A 17,237-nucleotide genomic window follows, 5' to 3' on the forward strand; every position below is an offset into this window, starting at 1 on the left:
TGATAGGCTGTGTTGCATAGTATACTCGACGTACAACTTACAGCAAGTCCTTATTTGGTACTGAGAGAACCCCAGTATTCTGAAAAGGCAGCCTAAGAAGTAGGAACTCCGGTTCAGGTGACTGACAAGACTGACGCCCCGCAGAGCATGTGGCTTTCAGATGTTTCTACCTACGCCACCTCACTTCTTCCTGGATACCATGCAGGGTGCCATTTCTAGTCTCTGTTGTCTTGCACACCCTGTGAGCACACGAGCCTATGCTCTCTCCAGACTGGCAACAAATGATCTCCTTTCTTCCCTCTTTTCCAGACTTATGGAGTGGATCAAGAACAGGGTGGAGACAAAAAGTGCCTTCAGGAAGGCAGCTCAAGATGGTGGCTGGTGTTACTCCTACACATGCACCTCCTTGTATCCTGAAGCCTAGGTTTCCATTGTCACACTTCAGGGCAGTGATGCCTCCCTCCCTAAATCAGACAGTATTAAATGGGCCTGAAATCTTCAGGGCTCCAGGTACATATGGTTTTTGATCAACATTTACTTCTCTTCTTTGAACACAGCTTCTTGTGTGACTTTGACCATGCAGGCCATCCATGTCAAGGGTAGACCAGGAGCTCAGGGACTGAGCTCTGGCTGCACTGGCTTCTCTGTTGTAATGGCCCCTCTTCCCTGGGAAATATAGTGAACTGACCCATGCTTCAACCCCCACTTAGCAACAACAGGCTTTAGCCCTATAATTATAAGCAATGCCAAGATCTGTCCCAGTTGGAGTCAGATGGGAACTATGTCAGCATAGCTCCTAATTACACATTTCTGTCAGGGGAACCAGGTGACTACAGATCATAGTGATGCCCGTGGAGGAAATACAACTCTGACACACAAGATGGCAACACACAGACAGCTCTGGTGCTGTGAGGTGATAGGGAGGTGCTTCCCTGCACTGGCTCCAGGGAACCAGGGCTGGGTCCAGGGGCTAAGGAGGAACCCCAACAGTAGCCTGGAAGTTGAGTCTCTTCATTAAGGAGAAAGGGGGGTTATGCATCAGAGGTCCACCCAGAGTCATTTCTAAAAGAAAAACAGGCTGATGGGCTCTGGGACCAAGTTTTCTCCAAGACAGTGGACTGATAAGAATGTATGCACACACGCAATACAAAGGCACACCCCTCAACGCTCACCCACTGTAAAACAGGCACTTACTTATGCAAGTGTTACCCTGTTGTCAGGTGCAGCCACACGCCTACATGTACTTAAGATCCTAAGGAGCTTCTGCCTGGTCCAGGACGCATGGCTGGAGAAGGGTAAAGGCACAGCTTCATGAATGCCAGAGGCAGTGTAACCACTATACTACACAGCCACCAACAGTCTTTCGTGCTGGCTCCATTGAAATTGTTCAGCTTTCACAATGAGACAAGGAGAAGCCTGACACTGTGATATGGTCATTGTCTCCTAACTTTATACATCAGGCATGAAATGACCTACACAGAGTGTGATGGTTTGTATATGTTTGGCCCAGAAAGTGGTATGACTAGAAGTTACGACCCTGTTGGTATAGGTGTGACCCTGTTGGAGTAATTGTGTCATTGTGGGTGTGGGCTTTAAGACCCTTAGTCCTCGCTGCCTGGAAGTCAGTATTCTGCTAGCAGCCTGTAGATGAAGATGTAGAACTCTCAGCTCCTCCGGCACCATGCCTGCCTGGACGCTGCCATGCTCCTGTCTTGATGATGATGGACCTCTGAACCTGTAGGCCAGCCCCAATTAAGAGTTGCCTTGGTCATGGTGTCTGTTCCTAGCAGTAAAACCTGAACTAAGTCAGAGTAAATCAAGCATTCATTCTTTCTCATATGGTTACCACCACAGGACCCAATCCTGGGGCAAAAGTCCATTTCCCTATGATCAGAGTCCCAAAGTACCCACTTGTCCTCCGCAGCAGCAGGCGAGCATGAAGAATGTTTTGATGAACTGAAAACTGCAAAAATAGGGATTTCACCTACTGGCGCTTTTGGAGGCAGGATCATGGCATCCAGAGGGGACTTCATATGTCCCAAGAGAAGCGTGGACGGCTGAGAAGATAGAGTGGTGTTTACCAGTGGTTCCTGACACTGAGGTTAAGGTGGCAGAGTTACCTGAGCCTGGGGGTTGAATCCTAGGAAACTCAATGAAACCCTGCACTACTCCACAAAATGAAGCCCAGGGTGAGGAAGGCTGGAAATGCAGTAAGAACACTCCACCAAGGTACCATGAGATGCTGTCCACAGACTGGGCCATCATATGTCATCAGGGAGGCTGATGTGTGGGATGGAGGTCACCTGCTAAGGTCAGAAGTTGCAGTCTTCCATGCAAAATCAAAACACATTCTCTCTCTCTCTCTCTCTCTCTCTCTCTCTCTCTCTCACACACACACACACACACACACACACACACACACACACCCTCAGGCCTCTGAAACCAAATGAACCTGCTTTCTTCTTGAACATTAAAAATTATTTACTTCAGTGATTTAAATAGGTCTTGCCCCATAGACTCATGGGTTTGCATATGCTTGGCCCTGGGAGTGGCACAATTAGGAGATGTGGCCTTGTTGGAGTAGATATGACATCGTTGGAGGAAGTGTGTCACTGTTGGGGTGGGCTTTGAGACTCTCCTTTGAGCTGCCTGGGAGACAGTCTGCTACCGCTGCCTGAACCTGAGCCACAGGGAGCGTGTGCAAGTGGAAATCAGGTGATGACTCTTCCGAGTGTCTCCTAGAACTTGGATGACCTGGGATTAGACTCTGGTCATCTACACATGTGTAGGGGATCTCGTTCTAGCTCCTGCATGCTCCCTGTTGGTGGCCTAGGCTCTGTGAGTACCCCTGCTCCCAGGTTATTTGACTCTGTGGACCTTCTTGAGGTGTCCCTGATTCTTCCAACTTGTTCACTTCTGTCCCCCAGTCTTCCACAAGACTCCCTGGGTTCAGTAGGAGAGGATGTACCTAGACCTGCTGGGACCATGGTACTAAAGGGGGGGCCTCCTTCTCTGAGTAGAAGGGGTAGGGACAGTGTGGTGAGGGACTAAGGGCGGACCTGGGAAGAGAGGAGGGACAGATGCTGTGATTGGGATGTAAAGAGAATAACAATAAAAAATAATAAATTATTGATAACAATAACAAAGCGAAAAACTCTGGTCATCAAACCTCTGCTAACTGAGCTAGGTTAGCCCAGGACCTGCTTCCTTGAGACCTTGTCTTAGAGTTGCTCTTGCTATGATGAAACGCCACAAGCAAAACAAAGATAGGGAGGAAAGGGTTTGCTTGGCTTACACTTCCACATAATAGTCCATCAGGAAGGGAAGTCAGACAGGCACTCAAACAGGTCAGGAACCTGGAGGTAGGAGAAGGTGCAGAGCCCTGGAGGGTGCTCCTACTGCCTTGCTCCCCATGCCTTGTTCGTCCTGCTTTCTTACAGAACCTAGGACCAACAGCCCAGGAATGGCACCACTCACAAGGTGCAAGTCCTCCTTGCAATGATCACTGATGAAGAAAATCCTCTTCAGGCTTGCTTGCAGATGGATTCCCTAGAGACATTGTCTTTTCTCCTTTCAGAGGACTATAGCTGGTGTAAAGTTGACATAAAACAGCATCAAAGGCAAGGATGATGCCTGGCATGGAGGAGGCTCAGAGAGAGCAGCCAATACCGGTTTCCCTCATCAGACAATCCCACAGGTATCCGAGACACCCTGCATTTGACTGAACTCCTGAAGTCTCCTACTGTAAACTCTGCAATGTCATCTTGGCTTGTGTCCTGGGACTGAGGCCGGCTGGACGGATGGTAGGTGCTGAGGGGTGGGTAGAGGAGGTGTATGCTATATGTTGTACTGTCACTGTCCCTGGTTCCCAGGGAAGAGTGGGTGGACTTCTTGATTTCATGAGCCCAGATCTGAGTGCTCGTGTGTGGGGGCATGATGCACCTATTACTGAGTTTCTTTGTTCCCTCATTCACCCCTATGCAAAGCCAAGGATGCTGAATCAATAGATGGGAAGGAAAGCATTACCTTGCCGGCACAGGGATGTTCTAGCTATGACTGGGAAACAGGAGAGTGTGCCCTAGTGACCAGCTGTCCACTGAACCACTTCAGGACAGAAGACTGAGGGTAGAGACAGGAAACAGTTTCTCTCTTCATTCTTCGGTCTGCTGCCTGCCTCCCACCGACCCCACAGGTCCTGTTTCAGTATCACACTGAGGTTTCATGGAAGGCTGACTCCTGCAAACACCTTGAAACTGCTGGGATATGGGGGCACTTGACACTTTCCCCAGTAGCACTGCTGGAGCTGTGCTGTTCTCACCTAAGAGAAGGAGACCAGGATGAGCCTTTTATGAATCTGAAGTTTTCTTGAGCCACATAGACTGAGACTAGTGCATGCCCTCCTGACTACAATCTAGAGTCACCCTGAGCTGAGTGAGTAGGGGGTTTATAAAGGTAAGATGTAGCTACGATAGCTGTTACCAAGCTTGGCAGGACATGAAGTTTTAATAAGGGCACAGTGGTTTCACCTAGTGTTTCTCTTTGATTGGGGAGCCGAAAGCCTTGTGGTTACTGGAGCAGAACAGTATGGATTAGCAAAAGTTCCTGTAAGAACCGCCTGTGCCCCAGATTAGGCTAAACTCAGTTTAACCTGGGGATGGGCAGGATTTAGTAAATATGTTTTCTCACCTCAGTGACCTAGGTTGACCTGTAGCCTCGAGAGAAGGGTCTCCATCCCGATCTCTCATTAGTCAGGTGCGGGACCTTGGAAGCTGTGTTGGGCCTTCCTGAGTACAGCAGCAATGCTACCACCATCACTACCACCACCACCTCAGGGCAGAGTTGGAGCATCTGCACCAGGCATGCAGGCAACAAGGACAGAGGAAGCCCACTGTAGGCTGCTGATACAATCTGCCTCTGGCAGGAGCATTCCCTCCACACCTGACCTGGTTTGAATGTGAACTGTCTCCCACAGGTTCCCATGTTAGAACATTTGGCCCCCTTCTGGTTGTGCTGTTTAGAAAGCTTATGAAATCTTTGGGAGGTGAGGCCTAGCTGGAAGTAGTGGGTGGACCTTGGAGTTTTACAGACCAGCTTCCTGTTTACTCTCTGCTTCCAGACTATGGATGTGATGAGACCATCTGCCAATGTATTGGTTCCATAATCATAGTGACTGGTACCATTGGGAAATGTCATTAAGATAGCACCTTAGAGATGAGCATCTCCAGATGAAAAGTTCCACCCATGCTACCACCTGCAGTCCCAGCAAAGGCACTAAGACCAAACAGGCTCTGGTTCCTACTTCCATACCACAGGAACCACCAATTGGTGCCTGTGGGTTTTTCCAGGGCCTTGGGAGAATGGAGGAGATGAATTTGCACGAAGAGATTCTGGGCAGTCTGCCTTATTGCCAAGGTGCAGAAGCAAGGCACAGGGATTGCTCAGGGTCTGAAATTCCTGTTGGGCCGGTTGAGCTTGTCACCTGCCACCTCTTCCCCATCCCTGACTCTCCAAGGATCAAGGTCATCCCAAGAATGAGAAACTTGAATCAGAATCCCACTGGGTGTTCTGGCATGTGGAGATCAGCTCAGCCATGCCCTTGGGGGGAAGTCAGCAGTCAGAGGCCTTGAGGAAGACATCTTCCAGGCACCTAATGGAGCTGAATAAGTGATTTACTGACATATCAGCACAAACATGGCCAGGTGTGCCTTGTGAGCATAGCCATAAATGGCTTTGTGTTCAACCCACACAAACTTCCTGTAGGTGGTCTTCTCCTGGCCACACCTCTCTCTCTGCCTCAGCTCATTCTGGAGACTGCTGGATGCCCTGCACACAAAGCCCCATGACACACTGTCCTCACGTTTCCCTGTCTAATCTTTGTTTACAAGTGTCCACACAAAACCACAGCTCTCACCTTAAGGAGAATAAAAGTTTACTCCGGGGACATTTTGATTGACCATGGCCCCAGGAACACAGATGTAAGTCACTCCAAATTCCATGTCCCAGTGCAGAAGCAGTTTCAAGTTTTACAGAACAGAGAAAGTCATAAATCAAGGCAAGTTTAAAATGCATTGGTGGGCTATTTAAGAAGCAGGTTCAACAAGATGTGGGTAGACTTTCTATAGGCTGCAGACACTATCTGAGCTTTTAGGTTATTGGAAGCTAGGGATCTGCTAAAGTAATAGATTAATTTTTTTCCTTTAGTTATAAAAAGTTAGTTCCAACTCTGAGATGGGTGAGGAACAGTGTTGAGGGCCAGAACTAGATAACTAGCAGCACTAATCAGTCAGTCAGTATCTGCAGACACAAAGAGGAACCCTGCAAGGATCTATGTAGGGAAGTGAACCTCGAAGAGATGAGAACAAAATCCTGGTGCAGGTTGACTTTGTCAACTTGGGAGCCTGATGCCAGGTGTTTCACTGTCAGCATATTGAAAACAGTACAGTTTGGGAAAAAAGTTTCCAGGCTATAATCATCCCCATTACAGGAGCACAATAAAGCTTAAGGTGTGACCATATAAAGACTCCTTTGCAAAGTATGTGTGACCATAGCTTAAAGACCTAGAACCCAGTGTGGTCCCTCGTAGAGAGAGCACAGCGGTCAGCTGGCCGTAGAATACATGTGGCATTCCCATAACATGGACTCTGTTATCTTGCAGTTAAAGGTAAGGATAGGGAGGGAGAGGCTGGGATAAACATTCTGGGGAATGTGAGTGAGGTCTGCACATATAGCAAAGGGTGGGTGAGGCATCTATGCCTCCACAGATAGCAAAGGGTCACCAGGTCATTAAAATATCCACTTTCAACCTTCTGGTTGGAAAATAGGTATTTTATATCCTTCTTTGAGGAGGTCCCTTGCATGTTTAACATTCCTGGTTCCCTACTGCTCTCTGAGTGCAAGGATCTTTTGTCCCCAGTAGACAAAAAAAGGGATTTTGTGACATTTTTATAGATGTATTGTTATGACATGGTTTTCTCTAAGATGACTTAGACATGGGTTTAAGCCAATAGAAAGTCTTCATTATCCAGCCAGTGACTACACTGGGTGTTTGGTGCCCCAGTGTAGCCCCAAACTTTTCTCAGGGTGAGCTTTTAAGCACAGAAAAGGATACCCTGAGTCTACATATTTCAGTTAACAAGAGCAGCCAGAAGCAGACCTACAGAAGCCAAAAGGGAAGATTAGTACATTCAGAGACTTTCTTACAACTATGAGCTTTGATAAATAAGGTCTTGTTTTTGTTTTGGCAGGTGGTGCTACCTAAATGTTGAGCTTCAAAGCCTGAATGGGGTTTCCATCATGGAGTCAGTTCTGCTAAGGTCTGGGGAACTGTAACAGTAATACTATGTAACAATCTTGTCCATGTGCAGCCCTCTGTTCCCCTTCCTGGTCTTCCTGCTCCCCCAAGCTCCAATGGTTCCACTCATGCTTTCCCATGAGCCTTACATGATAGCTACTCCCTGCTTTTGCTTAATAGGATGATCTCCCAATGCCATCCATCCTCCACTGTAGTTCAATGAAACTCTACTCATAATGGACAGCATTTTCATTATCCATTGCTGCACTGAAATATCTAGGCTGATTCTATGATTTGGCTACAGTGTAGCCAGTGAACAGTGTAGCAACAGGCCCTGGTGTGCAGGTGTCTCTACAGAAAGCAGACTTAGATTCCTCTGGGTTTGCACCTAGAAATGCTATAGCTGAACTCAACAATAACTCAGTCTTAGTATTTCAGACACAGCATCTGTTCTCACAGTGGCTCTACTAATTTACACTTACACCACAGTGTTTATTGTCCTTTCCCTATATCCTCAGTGACCTATTCTTTTCTTTTTTCTTTTTCTTTTTCTTTTTTTTTTTAATTTCTTTAACAAAAGACCTGCCAAAAGCAACTTATGTAAGGAAGGGTTTATCTTGGCTCACAATTTGAAGGCATATATTCCACCATGATATGATCATTTCCTTCTTTTTATTCAGTCTGAGGCCCTACCCCTTGGGATGGTGTCACCTCCGTTAAGGATCAGTCTTCTCCCCACTTAAACTTTTTTGAAAACACCTTCATGTCCATGTTATATTTACATGATGATTCCAAATCCAGTTAAGTCAGGCTGAGATGTAGTTCAGTGGCAAAACAATTATGCAGTATGTTCCTTTTTCCTGCACAGTAATATTCCACCATAAGAATGGTTTCTTTAGCCGTGGACTCACTGTAGAAAATCTTCGTTGTTTCTGATTTGCAGCTTTCACAGATAAAACTACCTAAAAAATTTTGTAAAAGTTTTTGTACCAAGACAGTGCGGCTTGGTGGCTGGGTCATGCTAAGTGTGTGTTTAACTTAAAAAAATTTCCAAACTTTTCTACCCAGTCGATGTATTTTTACATTCCTGTCACTGGTGTGTGAAGAATTTCGTTTGCCTCCTCAACAGGATTTGCTATTTTCACCATTTTTAGTGACAGTGTTTACGTCTCTTTTCATTTTCTACTGATGCTATTTACTTTCGAGTTTCAGACGCATCTTTTTCACCGATGGTTTCCTCTTCATCTTTCTGCAGAATAAACAGATTTAATGTTGACGAAGTTCAATCTCTCTACTTTGTTTTCTTGTGAAATTGTGCTTTGGGTTGAAAATATTAAGTCCTTAAGTCCTGAATTTTTTCTGGAATAACTTTTTCCCTTAAGTCTTCCATATTGGATTTAAATACGTGATACATTCAGAAATTCTTTTATATATTTATTTATTTTATATATTTTGTTGGCTTGAGAAGGTTCGATTTGTTGAAATAAATTACGGTCTTTTCCTCTTTGAATCACATTTGTACTTTTTCAAATGTAGTTAAGCACATTATTGTTGGGTTTATTTCTGGATTTTCTTCCCTGTTGCATTGATTCATCTGCAAATATCATCGTATCTTGATCACTGTAGCTTTATAATAATAAATCTTGAAGTTATATAATGTAAGACCTGTGACTTTATCTTTTTCAAAATTGATTTTTGTTTAATAAATTGTACGCAAGGTATTTCTGTTCGCCCCACCCCTGATTTTTTTGCTGCTCCCCTGCTTCATTCGAGCGAACATAGCTCCGCCATGAGCTCCTCCTTCTCCCGCTGCAGCTCCCACAGAGGCTGATGGTTTTGCTTCAATCTGTCCTCCAACCACTGCAGCAGAGGCCCACTCACCACCGACATCTGGCTGCACAGATTCTTGGTGAAGACCGAGCCATTGTGGATCTTGGTCACTGAGTCCAGATGTGTGAGGCTATGGATCTGCCTGTATGTGTCGTGCTCCTCCTGACACAAGATCTTAGGCAGCTCCATTGCGGATTCTAGGCACACTTTCCCAGTGGTGACGTGAGGGACGACATGAATGGGGATTTCAATTCTCTCATAGTCTGAGCTTTTCTGGGCTTGTACGGATGGGAAGCAAGTGTAGAGGACACGTCCGGTCTTTGTGTTCTTGTCTTCTATGAAACAGGAGAAAATAAGTCCCTCGAAGCCTTGGTCCATCATTTGGTACATCGCTTGCATGCGAACACCCTGGTGTGAAGGCCACACCATTATGTGAGGGTGCGAATGGTACCAGCTGACGGCTCTCATCCGATGGCCGGTGAGTTCCGCCACCTTTCAGCCTCAGTCCAGGCTGCCAACAGCTGCTCTGGGGAAATCTCCACGCGGTCCTTCCTCTTGTCAGAAAGGCGCAGGATGCTGACCGAGTGGATGTGGATAACTCTGATCGCATCCACCTTTTCCGGAACCGTGCACACATCACTTCCGGCGTGGTGAATTTGGACTCACTCCTTATGTCCTTGTTCAGCTCCCTGATGCACAGACCCATCATCTCCTCCTTCTCCGTACTCAGGGCGTGGTTCAGACAAACCAGAAAGGCGTCTGACTCCAGATGGACAGCCTGCAGGGCCTGAACCACTGGCACCTCCATCGTCTCCCTCTCACTTCCGCCCAGAGTTTCTGGCCACCTGTGCAAGCCGGTGCTCAGATGCCCCGCCCAGAGATAGAGCCCTTAGGAGCGGAGCCTGGGCTCAGGGGCCGGGCTCGCACTCAAGTCCCTGACCTATTTTCTTGATGGTAGTAGTCATTCATTCCGACTGGGGTGATAGCCTCTCAATAGATTACATTTTGATTTCATTTTCCTAGTTTCTAAAGATGTTGACACTTGGTACATGTATTGCTTCTTTTGAAAAGTGTTCAGTTAGTTGATTTGACCATTTGTTGATCAAATGGTTTGTTTTTTTCGTATTTAATACTCTGGACACCGCCCCCACCCCCCTCTCTCACACACACATGAATTCTTTAGTTCTGTTGGCCATCTCTTTACTCCAGTGTTTTGGTTCCTGTGCAGAAGCGTTTTAATGTTATGCATCCCATAGCAAATGTCATGATTTCCTTTTCTGTTTACGTCCTCCACAGAACGTCACTGATATGCCAAGGTCGCTAAGCCTTTCCTCTGCTTTCCTGCAGGGTTGGTTAAGGGTCTTACATGAAGTTGTTTGATCCAGTTTGAGTTGATGCTGTACAGGGTGAGGACTGAGTCTCCAGCTGAATCCAGGTTTATTTTGAGGGGGGATTGTTCTGCTCCTAGATTCTCACAGGCTTTTTGTCCAGTTCTGATGAAGATACCATGTTCCCCTTGGTTTTTAATGGAGTTCCTCTTTAATATTCACGTCATGAATCATCTTCCTTTTGATTTGGACCCAGGCAGACTGCTCTGAGGCTTGGGGAAAGATCAGCAAGTATTAGCCTGGGCACCGTAAGGTTGGGAAGAACATATATGATTATTTGCAAGGCTCCAAACCACAGAACATTTGTTTATGTTCCTAAAGCAAGACGTTCCCTAGGCAGGAGTATGAGTGGCAATTGGGGCTGTCGTGAGCAGCTCTGCGCTGGTGACTGTGGCTGGAACAGCCAGGTCAGCGATGAAACCAGGCGCCTTCCAAACTGCTCTGTGCTTCCCAGTGTTCTGGAGGCAAAGGTCAGACGCCAGTCTGCTATGGCCACGCTCTGGGAGGACCCTTCTCAGGGCTGCACATGTCTGTCTTCCTGCTGTGTCCTTGCAGTGCAAAGTGATCCCTCTGGAACCCCTTTCACAGGGCATAGATCTCACCATGAAGGTTTCATCCACTCAGAGAGTCCTCCCTGTGGTAGTACATATATTTTAGTGTTTGGTCACTGGGGAGGGGCACTATTTGAAAACCTTGATGGAGGAAATGTGCCACTGAGGGTGGAATTTGAAGTTTCAAATTACCAAGACAAGCCTAGTGTCTCTCTCTCTTCCTGCTGCCTGCAGATTTGGATATAGAACTCTCAGCTACTTCTCCAGCATCATCTCTGCCTGGGTGCGGTCATGTTCTCCCTCCATGATGAAAATGGGTGGAACTTCTGAAACTGTAAGCAAGTCCCAATTATATACCCTCTCTCTTTTTAAAATAAGACTTGCTGTGGTTATGCTGTCTCTTCACTCCAATGGGTCACTGACTAAGACATTACCCAAAATCTGAACTTCCAAATATTATCAATGTGAGGGTGATGGTTTTAGCGTGAATTTGGGGGACACAAACAAAAAACTCTCGATAGAAGTTTTACACATTTTGGGCTTTATATCTAAACTAAATCAGAATGGGGCATCTCTCCAACCTCTCTGAAGGATGACAAGACAGGAGGCAGATTTCCTTCCTAGAAACATAGGTCAGTGGTGGGCACCCTCCAGGAAGAGCTACAATGTGCAAGTGAACTCCCCCCCAAGACCTCCCACTGTCTTGCTCTGCTGCAGTGGGTGCACTCTAGAAAGGTACAACCCTAGGGGCTTCATCCCAGGATTGTGTCTTACTACTGATGAGCTTTCTCCTGCAGGTCATTGCCATATTCCTCATTTATTTGGCTCATTGTGAGTGGATACTGGGAGACCCTCACTGCCTATAACCTGGTGTGATTACTCACTGGGTGACAGCCCTCTCTGTTGGGCAAGTTTCCTGCAGATCAACATGAAGAAGAATGTTCTTGAGGTGATGTTGTTTAGATGACTTAATGATTTTATGGAATTCTTAATCTTAAGTAGTTATAGAAAGTTAGCTTGAGTCAAATTTTGTGATCTTAGGGTAGTTGATAGGAAATGTACTTAGAATCAAGGATAGAATGTGTCCCTTCCTCATACCATGGCAAGAGGTGCATGAATTAGAGAGAGGAGTACAGGGAGTGTTCATGCATTGCAAGCACATAATTGAGGTAGCAAGAAAAATAGGGGCAAGTTAATGATCAAGGGAAACATTCACTCCAAGTCAAGCCTGAGTTCCTTCATCTTGTGACCTAGGGATGAGGTAACAGATTCTCAGTGTGCACCAGGAAATAAAAGGGTTAAAATAAAGACCATACGAATCTGTTATGACAGAGAACAGAGGATTAGCCAGTCTAGCTGAACAAGATGTCAAAAATAAGGCATAAGACCGGTGTCCTATTCCTTAGTAAATCTAGATTGTCCTCAGCACAGTACAAGGAGACACTTACTACTATACTCTTGGCCTGCTTAAACTTTAATAAACTAAAACAAGAGAATTATTGGCTTTGTGTTAAAATGGGCTTGTGGAAAGAAAGATGGACAAGAATTGTTTGGTTAGATATAAGTTCCAAAAAATTAAATACATAATCAAGAATCCAGTTGTAAGTGTAAGATGTTTAATGATTTTAATCTGTTTTTGAAGAATGTTTTTGTGGCAATTATTTCTAGAAAATATGTAACTTATGGTAATTTTATTTCTAATAGAAAAACTTTGTCTTAATGGGTATAAAAATGGAGTAAAAGAAAAAATAAGATGCTGGAGCCTGCTTTTGCTTCAACCACTGTGTGTGTGTGTGTGTGTGTGTGTGTGTGTGTGTGTGTGTGTGTGTGAAATGCAAGGTCAGCAGAGGCTAATAGTGTTTCAGGAATCCCTGGTCTGGCCCAGTGTCAAGGTCCCCTTACACAGCAGTGAATGGGTGTCTTAAGTCCAGTTCAGAAGATCTGCTGGAGCTGTGCTTGAAGTATAACCAGCAATGACCTCTTGATTCCACCTGATGTGCTTTGAGCCCATTCTAATCCACTCTGTGTGTGTTTTGTTCTTTTCCTTACAAATTTAGACATGAGCACACTAGTAAAAGGTACGTACCAGATAGGCAGTCATATGTGCTCACATGTGTTTACACATGTTCATGTGCTCACATGTGTTCATGTGCTCATATATGCTCACATGTTCTTTGCTGTTGCCATCTCATTTCTGTAGTAGGTTGTGGTTTTCCCTTCCGGGTCAGGAAGTGGAGAGGGTGGAACAACCTCACATGGAAAGTTTATACTGCTTGCTCAGGCAGATGGGAGTGTATGACTGCTCCAAGTTATGGTTAAATGGAAGGTTTGATTTATAGGTATGAGGGAGACCCACCCAGAGACATCTGAAATCATCCAGAGCAGAGAGAGAAAATATAGACTAAACATGGCCAGTAGATTGGACTTGGCCATGAGGAGAGAGAAAGAGATGACCAACGGAAAGGGCAAGAGAGGAAGCTAAACACACACACACACACACACACACACACACACACACACACACACACACACACAGCAAGGCCAGAAAAAGGAGAAGCAGTCGGGAGAGAATCTTCTGGGCTGGAGAAGTTTACAGTGGGAAGGCCTGGGTGTGCAGAGCCAGGGTGCCAGCATGGACTCTGAAATGTGTAACAAGTACTTGTAATACGGAGGAAGCCAGGAGACCAACATGCACTTTGGTATGCAAGTAGGCACAACAGACAGCCTTTTGTCCCTCTGCCAGTAATAAGGAGATGGCTCCTTTGGTAGAAGGGAACCAATTTCAGAAATTCCTAAGGAACACTGGCTTCAGTCTAGCCACTAGAATTTTGATCACAGCGGAGAGGAGCAGAGATCTCTCCCTTCTTTTTGTCGTTTCAGTTGCCACCAGCTCAAAATAACCCCACGTCAGTGTGGCAGATACTGAGGTGAGGTTCTCCAGTCCTACAGTAACAATAGATTCCCACCGTGAGCACAATGCTGTCAATTCTCAGTGCAACACATACCAACAACTTAAAATTTCACAAGCCCCTACTCCCTTCTGAGAGTAACCAAAAGTGAGGAGGGAAACAGTCCAAGTTGGTGCATAGGCTCCCATGTATACCAGGGACTAGGGATCCTCTTCCCTTGTTCTAGGATCTAGGGTACAGCTTTAGCTTACAGTTGGTAAGAAATCAAAGAGCAAGTGCCAAAGGTCATAGATCAAAGGTCACGTCATTCTTCAAAAGGCGTTCTGGATTCACAGGTACAACTACCCTTGGCTGCGGGACAGCTGAGAACAGTGCAGTCTCAGCTAGAGTTACTCCTGTCTCAGTTCTGAACTCCTGCTGGGGTTGGCTGGAGCTGCTCTTTTTGTCAGAAAGAGAAAAGGGCTGTGGTGAAAATGAGCTTGGCAAGTCGATCACACATGCTGCTGTGAGAACAGACACCAGGGTTAGAGAATGCTTCATGGGCCTCACAGAATGCAAGCAAGGCATGGAACTCTGAGATGAATGAGAGGATCAGTAGCTGGATGTGAGATGGCAAGAGGATCTGCGCCTTAGGGACTAAACAATGAAGGCCAGGGCTCTGAGGCAGAGGCAGCAGGCCGGGAGGTGCCCCAAAGCCCCTAGGCACACAAAAGGGTGAGATACATTTACATAAACCAGTCTTATTTCTCACACAGGTAAAAAAAAGATATGTGTAGGGGAAGTAATAGAAGCCTTCCACGCCACAGCTGTAACTGAGGACAGCTTCCAACAAGAATCCTCTACCTTTCCTATCTTTGAGACTCCCGGATTTAATCAGGAGACTGGAGTCCGGCCAACTTTAAACCCTCGACAGACAGGACACAAGGTGATGATTACAAGGCAGCCCTTGCCAGCATGGGCCAATACATGGAATGGAAAGCGCATGAGGCAAAACACAGGCCAGAGGAGCTACACACCTTAATGAGCAACAATTGGACAACTCTTGGTGGCTGTGTTAGAGCCTGGAAGGCACTGTCCAGGAGAGGAGGGATTGATAATCAACTTACAAAAATCGTTCAGGGACCCCAGGAAAATTTCTCAGATTTTGTAGCTAGAATGACAGAGGCTGCAGGACGAATCTTTGGCGATCCTGAACAAGCAGCACCACTAATAGAACAGCTCGTTTTCGAGCAAGCCACCCAGGAGATTCTGCATCACATCAGTATGATTCCTGCCAAATGCCTTCAGAAAGGAGCAGAGGTCCCCCTGTCCCCAGTTGAAAGGCTGATCAGCAGTAGTAAGGTGCCAAATTATCCTTAAATAGGGACATACTCATATGGGACTGTGAGAATGACCAGAGAATGTTAGTACAAAGCCACAAAATTAGCAGGGCTTGAGACACTTGTAAGTTCCTAGAAAAGGTTGCCAACACTGCCAGTTCCTCCCAGTTCCTCACATCGGGTCAACCTGAGAGAATACAGCCATTACAAATCTGGCAAATGATAAACAGCAGATATTTGAGGTCAGTGGCTAACAATGTCATTCAGCACTGCCTTTGAGGCAGGGTTTCAATGCCCCCACTAGGTGGATGCAGGTTACCACCTGATGGGCAGCCCATGCATGGACACTGCATGGCCATAGTTCTGATGGGCCAGGGGACTGGGCCCCTGCACGTTCCATGGATGGGTGCAATGTGTGGGATTTAGGGTTGGCATTTACCTAGGATCCACAGAGAGCCCAGAGAGTAACCTGCCTGTATCTAGTTTCTGCCATGGTCCCACAAAAGTTCCCAGACAGGGAAGTTCATGCAAAAGAAATAGGACTTTTCCTCTCTTAGAATGCCCTGGCCACCTCCCCCTCTATGGTGGTGGCTTTCTCTCATTTCCCTAATTTTTTTTTGTCTTTCCTCAGTTGCCCTACTTTCCTGTAATAATTCTTGATGGAAAAAGATTTTGATACTTACTTCTGTTTTGCATGGCACCACAAGAGGCTGCACCTTTAATCTTCTGTCCCAGGTCACCCTTTGGTAACTCAGAGTTCCAGTACTCTAGGTTCTTGGGTCATCCACACATGGGTCTGAAAACCTCTGTGCTATTAGGGAGGGAGGGAGGATGGTATTGTCCCTTTATAGACAAGGGAATCGTGCTCTCACAATGATCACAGTGGCTGCCAGGTCACAGCTCCTGCTAGGGCCAAGCTTTACTGTGGCATCATGATGACAGAGTCCTTGGATGTCTGTGTCATCCAGACCCTATGTGTCCCTGAGCAACCTTGTGTGCAGGGTGCTGGGTGCTGCTCTTAGAAACTAAGGCCCACTTGAGGGAGGCACTTTATTTATTTCCGGTTTCTTCAATCTTACACAATAGCTTTTGTCTTCCTGTTTTACGGGCAAAGAAACCAAGACTTGTCTGTCAGTGGAGCTCACTACTGGACAGTTTGAAAGCAGCTGAGCCCAGCTTAGCTGCCCAGAATGCTCTGAGGCATAGCTGGTCCTGCCTTCCTATGCATCTGTAAGATTTTCTTAGGATACTGTTGCAGGTATCTCTGCTCCATTTCCAAGATTCAGAAAGGGAGAGAAGAAAAATCCCACTAGGGCGCGCTCTAGAATTTGGATTGTCAAGATGAGGAAGAATTTAAAGTACCCACCTCCAAGATGAATTAAGTGACCACCAGGAAATGATTGATGAGGACTAGGGCTTCAGCTCCTTAAAAGTGACTCTGGAGGGAGGCTCCCTGTTGTTGCTGGCACCCCTTGGTGGGAGACAGTGAATCACTCTACTGAGGCTTTAGTGCAGAGGTTGTGCGATGACCTTCAGAGCAGGCTCTGAACATCTGCATGACAATCCCTCCCTCCTCCTTCCTCCTCCCTTCCTCCCTTCCACTATTCTCTTCCCTTCTTCTCTCCCTACCCCTTGTTCTTCCGCTAAGGATTGAGTCCAGGCCTTTGTGCATGCTAGACAAATGCTCTACCACTGACTTATATCCCAAGCACCCTCTCATTTTTTTAATTTTGAGGCAGGATCGCACTAAATTGCTGAGGCTGGTCTTGAACTAACTCTGTAACCCAGTCTGGCCTTGGGATTTTCTCAGTAGCTGGGACCTTATGTGAATGTGTGTGTGTGTGTGTGTGTGTGTGTGTGTGTGTGTGTGTGTGTGTGTGCACCATTGCACCTTATCTCTATTTCTTTTTTGTATTGTATGCAAACAGGATTATACAATGGCCAAAGGA

General features: G+C 46.2%; 1 pseudogene; it reads right to left on the reverse strand.

Annotated features, from left to right (window-relative positions):
• Window positions 1-9,055: 9,055 nt before the first annotated feature.
• On the reverse strand, window positions 9,056-9,929 carry LOC116894618 (annotated as a pseudogene).
• Between the last annotated feature and the right edge of the window lie 7,308 nt (window positions 9,930-17,237).

This window comes from Rattus rattus, chromosome 2 (genome assembly GCF_011064425.1).
Source record: "Rattus rattus isolate New Zealand chromosome 2, Rrattus_CSIRO_v1, whole genome shotgun sequence".
Lineage (NCBI taxonomy): Eukaryota > Metazoa > Chordata > Mammalia > Rodentia > Muridae > Rattus > Rattus rattus.